Source organism: Lathamus discolor, chromosome 1 (genome assembly GCF_037157495.1).
Source record: "Lathamus discolor isolate bLatDis1 chromosome 1, bLatDis1.hap1, whole genome shotgun sequence".
NCBI classification, from domain to species: Eukaryota; Metazoa; Chordata; class Aves; order Psittaciformes; family Psittacidae; genus Lathamus; species Lathamus discolor.
Genome location: NC_088884.1, coordinates 157,345,746 through 157,356,829, shown reverse-complemented (window position 1 = coordinate 157,356,829; position 11,084 = coordinate 157,345,746). Strand labels below are relative to the sequence as shown.

General features: G+C 43.7%; 1 long non-coding RNA gene across 1 annotated transcript; it reads right to left on the bottom strand.

Annotated features, from left to right (window-relative positions):
• Positions 1 to 628: 628 nt before the first annotated feature.
• LOC136007431 (uncharacterized) lies at positions 629 to 10,710 on the bottom strand. The gene is made up of 4 exons (XR_010609697.1): positions 10,507 to 10,710; positions 3,419 to 3,493; positions 3,174 to 3,246; positions 629 to 726 (listed from the first exon to the last, which is right to left on the bottom strand). It is a non-coding gene; the product is annotated as an uncharacterized LOC136007431 (long non-coding RNA).
• Between the last annotated feature and the right edge of the window lie 374 nt (positions 10,711 to 11,084).

The following is an 11,084-nucleotide window of genomic DNA, read 5'->3' as shown; positions in this document are numbered from 1 at the left end:
AGTTCTTAATGCTGTACAGTCACCATGACATTGAATTTCTGTGCTAACAAACCATCCACGGGCAAAGTGTGTTGGGAGTCTGACTCCTAGCCTCACCTTTCACTTTAACAGATGCCATCAGCTTGAAAAAGAAAGAAAGAAATTACTTTATCAGTCTTGAAACCGCCTGTTTTTCCTTCCTTGGTTTTTTATTCTTTCAACTGTTCTGCTTCATTTGTTGTTTAAGACAGATAAGCTCACTGACAAATGCAAGCCCTGGTCCAGAAAATACCAATCCTAAGTTATTTTTTCCAGGCAGAGCCCCTGACTATGCCTTATTTGCACTCAGTGGTATATGTCAGCTCTCACATACTTTCAAACCTGCTAGGAATTACACCATTGCTGGATTATAACGTGCTTGATTTTGGAGAAAGGAGAAGCTATGCTACTGGAATAATTATTTAAACCATATCCCTTTGCTGTGTTGACTGGCAGGCTTCCATTCATACATAGCATATCATGCAGACAAAAAGAAAGACAAAAAAAACAAAACCAAAGTTTTTTTGCTGTTGAATTACTTTTTTTTTTTTTTTTTTTGCATAAAAAACATGATTTCAGCTAGAGAAGAGGCAGAAGAAATTGTGACGTATATTTATTATCTTTTGAGCACAGAGGCTTCTTGTGAAACACGACCCCATGTATCAGGTGCTGCAAAAGCACAAAGCTTCTCCCTGAAGAACTTTCAGTCTGAATAGAAAACAGTAAGAAAAAACACGGTTTTAGTATATATCCTGATTTTACTAATGGAGAAATAAACCAGTGAGAGAGTGGGTGTTTTATCAGAAATATGTCTGGTTGAAAAGAAAACCTCTCTGGGAAGGCAGTCAGATTCACTAACCGCAGGATTATCTTTCTTAGTTATTATCTTTCCAAAAGATTCCACATAATAATTTCTGCCATTCTGGTTGATATCACATTAAATGGAAAAAACAACCTACTTGTCACAGAAATTGCTAGCACAGACCTGTCACCAGTTACCCATAAAGATGCATCGCCTGTTTTTCATTCTTGATGATATTGTGAAGTTTATGAAGTCCACATGGTTCACCCATCCATTACCTCCACAGGTCCACTACTAGCTCTTTCTTTCTCATATACCAATTATTTCCATACGTTTCTGTAGAGCTCATCTTATATGTGAGGATAAACTAGCTGTGCAGAGACAGATTCAAACCTGGTACCCAATCAACTGAGCATCAAGACATTGCCCAAAGAGCTGATGTTGCAGCAGCCAAACACCAAATGCCCAACAGTCCTTCCACATGTAAGATAGTTATTCTCACACCGCCCATCCATCTTCTTTTTTCCCCATCAAATGAAACTGGACACCTATGATTTCTCGGCCACAGATTGCACAGTTTATATTTGAAGAGAGACATTTGTAACAAAGATGACAGATTCACGTAAGCATCCAGTGAAATCATATTGTCTTCTTCACTGTTTATATTCCCTTATTGTGCTCTACCGTTCTCAAATAATTACATAACTAGCCACAGGCATTTCAAACAGCCCTTCAACCAACATCAGCCTCATGTATAAACACTGGTGCTTTATGCAGTCATTTTGTATGAAATTTGTCTGCAGGGTAGCAGTTTGCTGTACCATATTCGTTTTGTGAGATGATTCAGGCAGCAGTTAAGACACAAAGTGCTTTTGATTTCCTTGCAAACAGTCTGTCTGCCTTCCCTCGCTATCTGTAACCCAAGATCTAAGAAGGGGTTGCCCAGTATGGGCTGTATCCCAAGTTCTGGTAATAAATCACTGAGGTGCAAGTAACAGGCACAAACAGAAACCCAGGCGTCTGGACCCCTCATTTCATAACTGCAGGCACAAAGTCTTCAATCATTTCTTTCAAACAGGTCTAATTTCAGCTCAAACACCCACTGTTAATGGGTCAGATGCTTCAAAGCTACATGAATATGGTTCTGCACTGAAACAGCAATAATTTGTGTCTCATTTTGGGTTATTAGCTTGGACTCAGCCCTGCCCTAGCCATAAATGAAAGGAGACTGAGTCTGCCTGCAAGACGTTGGTGGCTTTCTGTCCTGTGAGGAGCAGTCCCATGCAGTAAAATAAAACAGACCTGAAAACCAGGCTGCTCCAGCAAATGAGCATCCCAAGTCTCATAGAGACAAAGTTGCCCGTTTGGGAAAACTTCAGGCATTTTTAAAAGCAGGGATGTGTAGGATGAGTCACCATCGGACTCCCCAGCCAGCTTTTGGGAAGGGAGGGTGATGAAATGGTCCAATAGAAAAAAGTGTGTCATCCCAACAAGCCCGTTCACCTCACAAAGCAAGAAATGCCAAGGAGGCAATGAATCCCATCACTATGAGTGATTAGGCACTGTGGGTACGGATTAGCAGAAGGCATAAGCATCATGTAATTCCAATCTAAGCCCTTTATAAACATTATTATAAAAGAAACCTGAGCTAACGTCTTTGGCATGGGGACAGATTCACGTCTCTCCACCTTCATCCTCAAGTGGTGCAGCTGTCTCAAAGGGAAGAGGATAGTGCACAGTACCAGCCCATATTCTTACTTGAAAGGAAAGCAAGGAAGGAAAAAAACCTAGGAAATCATGTTAATTTCTCCCTAGATATGAAGACATGGCCATTTCTGCCTTTTTTCTCCTTGGCAGGAGGGGTTGCGGTCTTTCTTCTTTGAAAGAGAGAAAGTTGAAAACCTCTGGGCTGAATAAAGAACATATTTTGGAAGATGTCTCTTTCCCAGTGACACATACCTTTATTGCACACACACACAAATGCATACGCACACGCAGCCACACGCACACATGTACACACAGACACACATTTTCTACTTCATTAAGAAACATTCTGGTAACAATCAAAGGCAGCTCATAAATGTCATATTTGGAAAAGCATAATGCGCGATTCCCTCTTTAGGGCAGTTTTTATGACAAACAGTATACCGATGTTTGTGTATCATTTCTAGGACTATAAAATAACTTTTTATGGCTCTTAGGCTAGTATCTGAAAAGTAGAGTACATTCTCGTATGAAATTCTTTCACAGCATTTAAAGCGTAATATCCCTTGCCAGTCCACCCTCCCTCTCCTCGTTTCTCTTTCTGTGCAAAACCATGTGACAAAAAGCAAAGTGCTTTTAAGAAACATACCTCTGGCACAGAGCCAACCTCTCTTTTTCTTCTTGCTTTTCGGGGGTTTTTGCCAGTTGAAGCTGACAGATATCTATAGCAAACAGTTAACATATATAAACATGTCAGATATAAAACAAATACACTTTGAAAGAAAACAGAGAGCTGGAATGGCTCATGCAGCAAGACAATGTTGGTGCAATTAGCAGGAGCAGGGTGTGGGGTCTTCAGGGTGGGTTTGGTAGGTCTGTCCAAGGTAGAGGTACCTTTCTTCTTCACGCTGTCAAGTTCTGTGAGGATGGCATGGAAAAAAGACAGGCTTCCAGTGTCACAGCCACCATCTGGTATAGATGAAAAGAAAGCATAAGCAGTTATTTGTGGTGCCCGGTGAGGTGGTGTGTATGAGAGACATGTGCAGGCATTTGTTTCTGGAAGATGAAGATTGAATAAGCTGGATCATCGCTGAATCGCGACCACTTAGAGGTTTGATCCCACAAAGCTTCCATGGGATGCTGAGCCCTCCTCCTTCTGCTCCAGCAAGGCTTTACTCCTCTGTTTATTATTGTTTGGCACTTAATATGATTATAAATGAATGAGATTCAATTAATTAGAGTTAGGAAAGAACAAATAAGTAGCAGTGTAGTCTGGTGCTGTGTACTGTTAGCAGGCTTATAGCACCCCACCAGTGAAGGGTCACCCCAGCATGAGAGTCACCTGTAAGATCATGGGATGTTGGCCCTACAGGGATACACAAAAGGGTAAAAATGACCACAGGGTGATGACAAGAGAGGAAGGGAAGTGTGTCCTGCTTGGTTCTGCTCCTGTTCTGTTGCAGCCCCAGGGCAACATCTTTTCATTGTGCTTCTGCTGGGCCAGAGGTGTCCTTGAGTGCAGATTCATCATTTTTGGCATTATTGTTATTAGACTGTATGAGGAAAGTAACCATTTTAGACTGCCTTTCAAATCAATATGTGGGACTGGCATCATTCGTTCAGGGTGAGCTTTGGCATCCAAAATGTCATGGGACAAATCCAGGCTCTATGTCCAGAGCGTCCCCTTCTTGGTGAGTCCTATAAAGCAATCTAGCACAGACCAGACACCAGGGTGGCTCCCAGCCATCAAACCCTAACAATAGGTTAAGAATAGACTAAACAGATAATTAAACAGATTAATTCAGCTCTCAGACTAGGAGTGCAATTAAATGCATTCAGATTCTTCAGGCTGGGAAAGACACTGCTGAAGGGGATATGATAGAGATCATTTCCAGTAGGCTGGAAAATATGAATAGAAGATGACTACTGTCTCTTCTATTAGAAGAGCTAGGGGACATCAGATGAAACTCGTTAGTGGCAAGTTTAGAAAAAAAGCCCTCAAAAACCCCAAAGAAGAGTTCTCCCCAGTGTGTAGTTAAAAGGAAGAACTCTTTGCCATAGGGCTACCAGGCACATTCATGGAAGAAAAATCAATTAATGGCTATTGAAGACAAAGATGCCTCCCCTGGATAGGGCAGAGCTGATGCTGCCAGTGGCTGGTGAGCACAGCGGGGGACATTACTGTGTGCTGGCCCTGCTCATACCACAGCATCCCTGTGGGAGACAGGCCAGGTCTGCCTTGGGATGCAGGATTGGAGAGGCTTAGGACCAGCATCTGCATCCCATCAATCAGTCAAAAAGGCTATTAGCAGCATAGATGCTGCCTGTAGCTGGAATGGAAGGCACCTTCGCGTGCTCAGAGTCCTGTAGAAAGTCCGGCCAGCAATACCTGAGCATTCTGGGAGCTGAATCTCCTCAAAACCAGTTAAAACTGGGATAAGGAGGGGGTTTGTCCTTCTGATGCCTCCCAGGGACACAGACCAAACCTTTATTCTTTTGTGAGCAGAAGAAAGGAAGGATTAACGGCAGTGATGGGTGAAATTCAAACACTTTGCAGGTTTCAGTCAATTTGGGTTAAGTCTGAAACAGAGCTGGGCTGGAATTCAGGCAGCACACAGATTTCAGAAAATGCCTTCCATCAAAGTGATCGCCCATGTCTCAGCTCACTTTTATTTAACGCAGCAATAAATAAGGATGGAAACAAATGGTTATTACTGCAAGAATACTTCAGATGTGATTCACCAGTAATGAAATATTTTGCAGAAAAATAATTTCAATTGTTTTCAATTTTTTACAAAAAAGTCGTACTTTTTGAACAGCCATTTTTAATTGAATTAAATATTTTCTTGCTTTTCTCATTTCCTTCCTTCCTCTCTCCCTTCCTTCCTTTCTAATTGCTACCTTTTTTCTGCTCATTACTCCCTCAACCTCCTCTATCTGCAGTTGAAAAAGGGATGAAAAAGATTTCTAAACCCTTACAGAAAACTGCTGTTTATTTAAATCTACTGAGAAAACCAGAAGAAAGAAATTTAAAGTGTGAAACTGCATGGAAAACAAAGCTTTTTTTAATGCCTTTCTACCTGAAATATGGGAGGAAAAAACGTGCAGAAAAGTGGGATGCCTCTACTATTGCCTTTTTCACTGCAGGAACAGGAGATAAAATAGGTCTCATAAAGGGGCAGCTGAGACATCATCTGCTAAAGGATATTAGAGGTGTCATGGTCCTCGGTTAGATCTGCTTTTACAGACACACAGGAAGTCTGCAGCAGAAAAGGGATTAAGAACAAGCCTTAAATGAGTGACCTCTTCCACCCCCAGACCAACCTCTTTCATTTCTTTCTCTTTCCCAACAGAAAACACACGCTGCTGATGGGGATGGCAAAAGGGAAGGCAACCCCAGAAACTGCTGAGCTGTTCCAGGGACATGAAGCAGACTCTGACACCCAAAGCAGAAGCAGCATTGTAATTTTAATGTTAAAATTAATATTAATATGTAAATAAGAAGAAACCTGATTTCCACCAGCTCCAGACCCACAATGGGACCTGCTGTTACCCACAGCAGCTCAGACAGTCCCCATGGCAGTGGTGTCTTCATCTCTGGGTCCTTTTCTGGTCCCAGGCTGCCCAGCAATCCCCCACCATGGAGCCAGATCCCGAGCCAGCACATGTCAAAGTGATGTCGATTGACAATGGCTGAAGATTAGTCCCTTGGGATTGATTAACTGCTAACTTTATATCTCTGGTTTCAGGGTGGGATTTTCCAAAGCTCCTGTTTGGTACATATATGTAACAGAACAGGAGAAATTGCATAGATGGCTTTATCCCCCTCCACAATAAACATAAACAAGTTCAGTCACATATTTTAATTACTGAGAAAATCACCCTCCAAATAAGAAAAATATCTAGAGAAACTTTCAGTCAGCTCGGCAGAGCAGCCCATGCTGGCAAAGTGCTGTGAGAGCTGCTTGCACCGAGCTCCTTAAGAAGAGGCTTCAACCCCAAGGCAAACATCTGTGGAAGTTTTAGGAAAGCCTCGACCAAGAGAAAAGCCAGCAGCAGACACCTGTAGGCTCCTCTTGGGCCAAGGACAAGAGATCCCAGTATCTATTATATGAGAAAGTATTGCTGGATTTTGTGCACTTCATGGCTTAGCTGGAAAACAATTGATTGCTGTTCCTGCCTTTTCCAGGTTCATTATTTTTGTGAAAACTCCTCAAAGAAAAAAATGAGAGGATGGTCAAGTAGCCTGCCTGGGTCTCAATGCCTCAATTCTTAGCAATGTTGGACTGGTAATAGCAGTATTCAGCTGGCTGTTTAGCACCTGCAATAAAACAGGACGCTATTCACAATTGCATCTCAATTGCACACAAATTTCTCTGTCTTAACAGTAGCAAGTAATAACTGTAGGAGACAGCATACAGCTTCTTAGTTGTGGCAGCCACAGTCCTGTTCCTAAACATGTTGTGCTTACATGGGGGTTTTTTGGTTTTCAGGAAAATGCTGATTTTGCCTCTGTTGTACAATGAAAATCCACTGCCTTTTAGGACTGAGCTCTGAGTCTCTGAGATCAGAATGTCACTTGGGGCCATCAACCTGTAAACTTGTCCACTAGCTCATGGGCACCCCTGGCTTAATGTGCTGTACGAGACTGTGGTGGTTCAGAGAGCAAAAAGATGAATGCAAGGGAGATAAGAGGGACATGCAGTCAGGGTGGGACCTCTGGGGCCACCAAGCATGGTCACTTGGACTGCTGAGGAGCCCCCATTACCAAGAAACCCTTGAGAAACCGAGCTGACCTCCTCTCCCTGGCGCCAGCCACCGTGCTTGGGCCAAACAATAAAGTGGGCAAGGACACAAGCGTAGATCATGCTGTGCTCCTGTTTACTTTACAAGCAAAGATGTGACCAACTTGTCTCACCACAGCCATGAACTCTGCTTCAGCTGAACTGGAGCCTGCGACAGCTGGAGGAGAGGAAATGAGCTTGCGCGGGTATTCAGCTGCTGGTGTCTCCTTTCAGCTGAAATTAATGTCAATGGTTGTTGATGCTGCAGGTCATTTCCTGTCTCTCCCATTAAATCTGGAACTTCAGTGCATTTTCCAATGGTAAAGAGAGGTCTGGCCAGCTTTCCAGCCAGCTTTTCAGGACTAGTAGTGTTCTTGTGAGCACTGCAGGGTAACTGTGAAGCAGGCTGTAACGCACAGCAAGCAAAAGTACAGAAAACAGATTTACAGAGGTAGGAAAACATGCGGCTGCTTGTGAGGGGTGTTTCCTATGTAGGAAGTAGCAAATGTCGTCCACAGATAGGCAAACGGATACACAAACAAAACTCTGTTAACTGGAAATCTTCATGTCAGGGATCATTATGGCAGATTGCTGCAAAAACCAAAGAGTTCTTCCAATGCTATCACCTTAAGGCTGAGCTCATACTTTGGATTGTCTTTCAAAGCTGTCAGACACCCATGGACACAGTCACCACTACCTGCGAGGTGAGCCATGCCTCCAATTCACGTCTGTTAACTCTGGCCTTGATGCACGCATGTTGTCTCAGTGCAAGGAGCACACTGATGGGTGGCTGTGGAAGACTTCATGGGGAGCTTCGCTTCATTTTGTAATCCAGCACCCATTTTACAGGAATGCCTCCTCAGTCAAAATACACGGCCAGCAGAACCAGGACAACTGGAAAACCAGCAATGTCTGGAAAACCGGGCAGCTCTAGTCCATTGAAGCAGCAGCCATCCACCTAGAATCTCCAAATGCTTCACACATTTAATAAAACCAAGATCTGCATAAGACATAAATAATGCTGGGACTGGGAGTTCTCTGCAGTAGTACCTGTGTTGCACAGAAGTTTTCTGCTTGTATGCAACACAAAGGTCTAGTTTTGGAGTAAAAAAAAAACAAAGTCTGCATCCCATCACTACCGTAAACTTGGAGTGGGCACTTTGTGAGGCACTGAGCAGCCACAGGGCTCTTCAGTGCCTACAGACTTACCCAGTTTAGCTGTATCTTCACTCAGCTAGGCTTCCATGCTTCTCCCCACCTTTGCTCCATGCAAATTCTTGGCACATTCTCTTCCCACCCCTTCTCTACCCCTTTTCCCTCTCTTTCCCCCTGTTTTCATTGCTCTTCATAACATTTCCTCTATGTTGGAGGAAAGTGAATGTGAATGTGTTCAGAAATCCAGCCTGAGGCACTTTACTGAGGCAGTAAAGTAATTTACTGAGTCCTGTGGCTCACGAATTTACTGGGGAAAAGCTTTACCATGGGTCAGGTTATGGCTTCTGCTCTCATTTCTCCCAAGGAGCCATTTCTCCCAGATTTCTGCAGAGGACACCTCCAGAAAGCATCCAGATAAGTTGGTTCCCAAATTCAGGTGGGGTGAAAACTGCTGCCCTGCAGATGTCAAAGGGAGTTAAGTTTGCCTGGGACCGGGAGGCACTTGTGAAAGCACAATCCTTTCTGCTGATTCCTTTGTTTGCTGTGCCATGACCATACAATGAAGGCTGGGATCTCTCTGTGCCAGGCACCACATAAAAAAACAGGGAGAAAGTTTTCTCACCCTGGAGTTTGCAGTCTAAACAGACAAGTACTGCAGAAAAGTGAGCAGAGTTTGGCTTGCAAATATTATGTTAGCTCCCTGATTTCTTCATGGTTGGTTGGGTGGCAGATGTATTGCTTTCTTTGAATGGTTTAGGAGGGGTATCCGTGGACGCCTGGGAGTGGAACAGGATCTTGTCTTTATGGCAAATTTGGCATGAGGAGATGTTCCCAATTAAATCTGGGCATAATCAGATGAGCACTTGCAACCCTAGCAGAAGGATTTCAAACTGAATTGGTTTAATTTGCTATATACAAAGGATCGTGTTCATTGGAAAATGCCTTTATTCCAGAATTAGGGCACCTCTACGTGGAGTTTTTCAGGGAGAGCTATTCTTTCTTAAATCCGCCCCTTCCCTTAATCTAAATTAACTTCCCTGGATAGAAAAGTGTGTGTGTATATGTAACACAGAAGGGGCCGGGGGAAAAGCAGGAAGGGATTAGCTGAAAGGAAAAACAAAGGAAGGGGCAAAGATACGGAGGGGAGGGAGATAAATCCGCTAGTGAGAGGGAAGGAAAACGAAAAGCAGCTGGAGGGAAGAGCCCACTGGGCCAGGACCTGAGCAGGGGGATCCATCCCCCAGAGAGACCACAGTACCAGGCAGCCTGGCTGCTGCAGCTGCCCCTGGGCAGGCAGCCCTGGGCAAGGGACTCGGGGGCCCCATCAGGCTTTTCTCCATGAAACCCTCAGCTTCTGGGGACACCATTTACTGGGGAGCTCGGCTCTGGAGTTGTTTATTTTCTTTAGGAAAAGGAAGTGTCTCAATTGAAGGCAAGCATTTTTTGCTGTATAAGCTGTAAACAACCCCAGCATATTTGATGCACCATTGCAAACTCTTGCTTATTGTAATTCTGGAGTCAAAGGCAATGAAGCCAAAAACTCCTTGAAGCTTAAGTTACTAAAACAAAGCAAAAAAGGAGGACCAGTTTCTTCCTTGTTAACCCAAGTTCATCAATACTACTAAATGGGATAAGGGAGAGGAAATTCTCCCAGTTCGAGACTGCAACAAGCTGGTAGTGCCACACGTAACCTGTATCCCATGAGTAAGAGCCATCCTCTCCCAGATAACACTCTGCCACGGTGCTTTCTCAGGGGACATTCACCTCTGCTCTCATTTTGCAGCGCTGCTGTTGGCCCTGAAGCCTTTCCAGGTCTTGTAGCAAATCTGACATCTCAGTGCCGTGAACAGGCTACTGTCTTCAATTCAGCCTCCTCCGATACAGTATACAGCTCCTGCAGCCAAGGGAAGTGAAGAAGGCATCCTACACTTGAGGGTTTAAATCTCTGCTCTGCTACAGGCTTTCCAGGTAACCTTCGCCAAGTCCCTTAGCCTCAGAAAACCCAGACCCCATGTTTACGTGCTGGTGTTAATGCTTCCTTACCTCTTAAGGCTGTCTCAAGGAGGTCAGCACGAACAGCCAAGTCCCATGGCAATAGGAGTTGTTCATATTCCTCATGTAGGTCCAGACTGTGATGGCAGTGGTGATATTACATTTCCTGAAATGTGCTCTTTAAAGAAGAAACAGGAAGATGCAGTACTTGCCCTAGACTGTATCACCTGCACACCCAAGGCTAGACAAACTAAATGAACAATACTGCTTGCCAGATTGTATTTCCTGTGAGCAGGAATTGTGTTTGGTGTGATGCAAAGCACAGCCAAAGTTCAGTTGAAAAAAAAGAGAGAGGGAAAGGAATAATAGCATTTTATGCATGAATTCACGGAGAACTACAACGAGGCACAAAGTTGTTGAGTGGTTTACACAGCAACAGTGTTGAACACTGAAATATTGAACCCTGGAGTCCAACTCTGACAATCTCATCCTGCTTCCAGTGCTAGCACACACTGTTTTTTCATATTTGCCTGCCATTGCTATATGAAAGGACTTTTAGAGAAAGAGCAGAATTTAATCTTATTTTACAAATGTGGAAGTTTTGTAAAGGAAAGGAACCAAAATTTTGA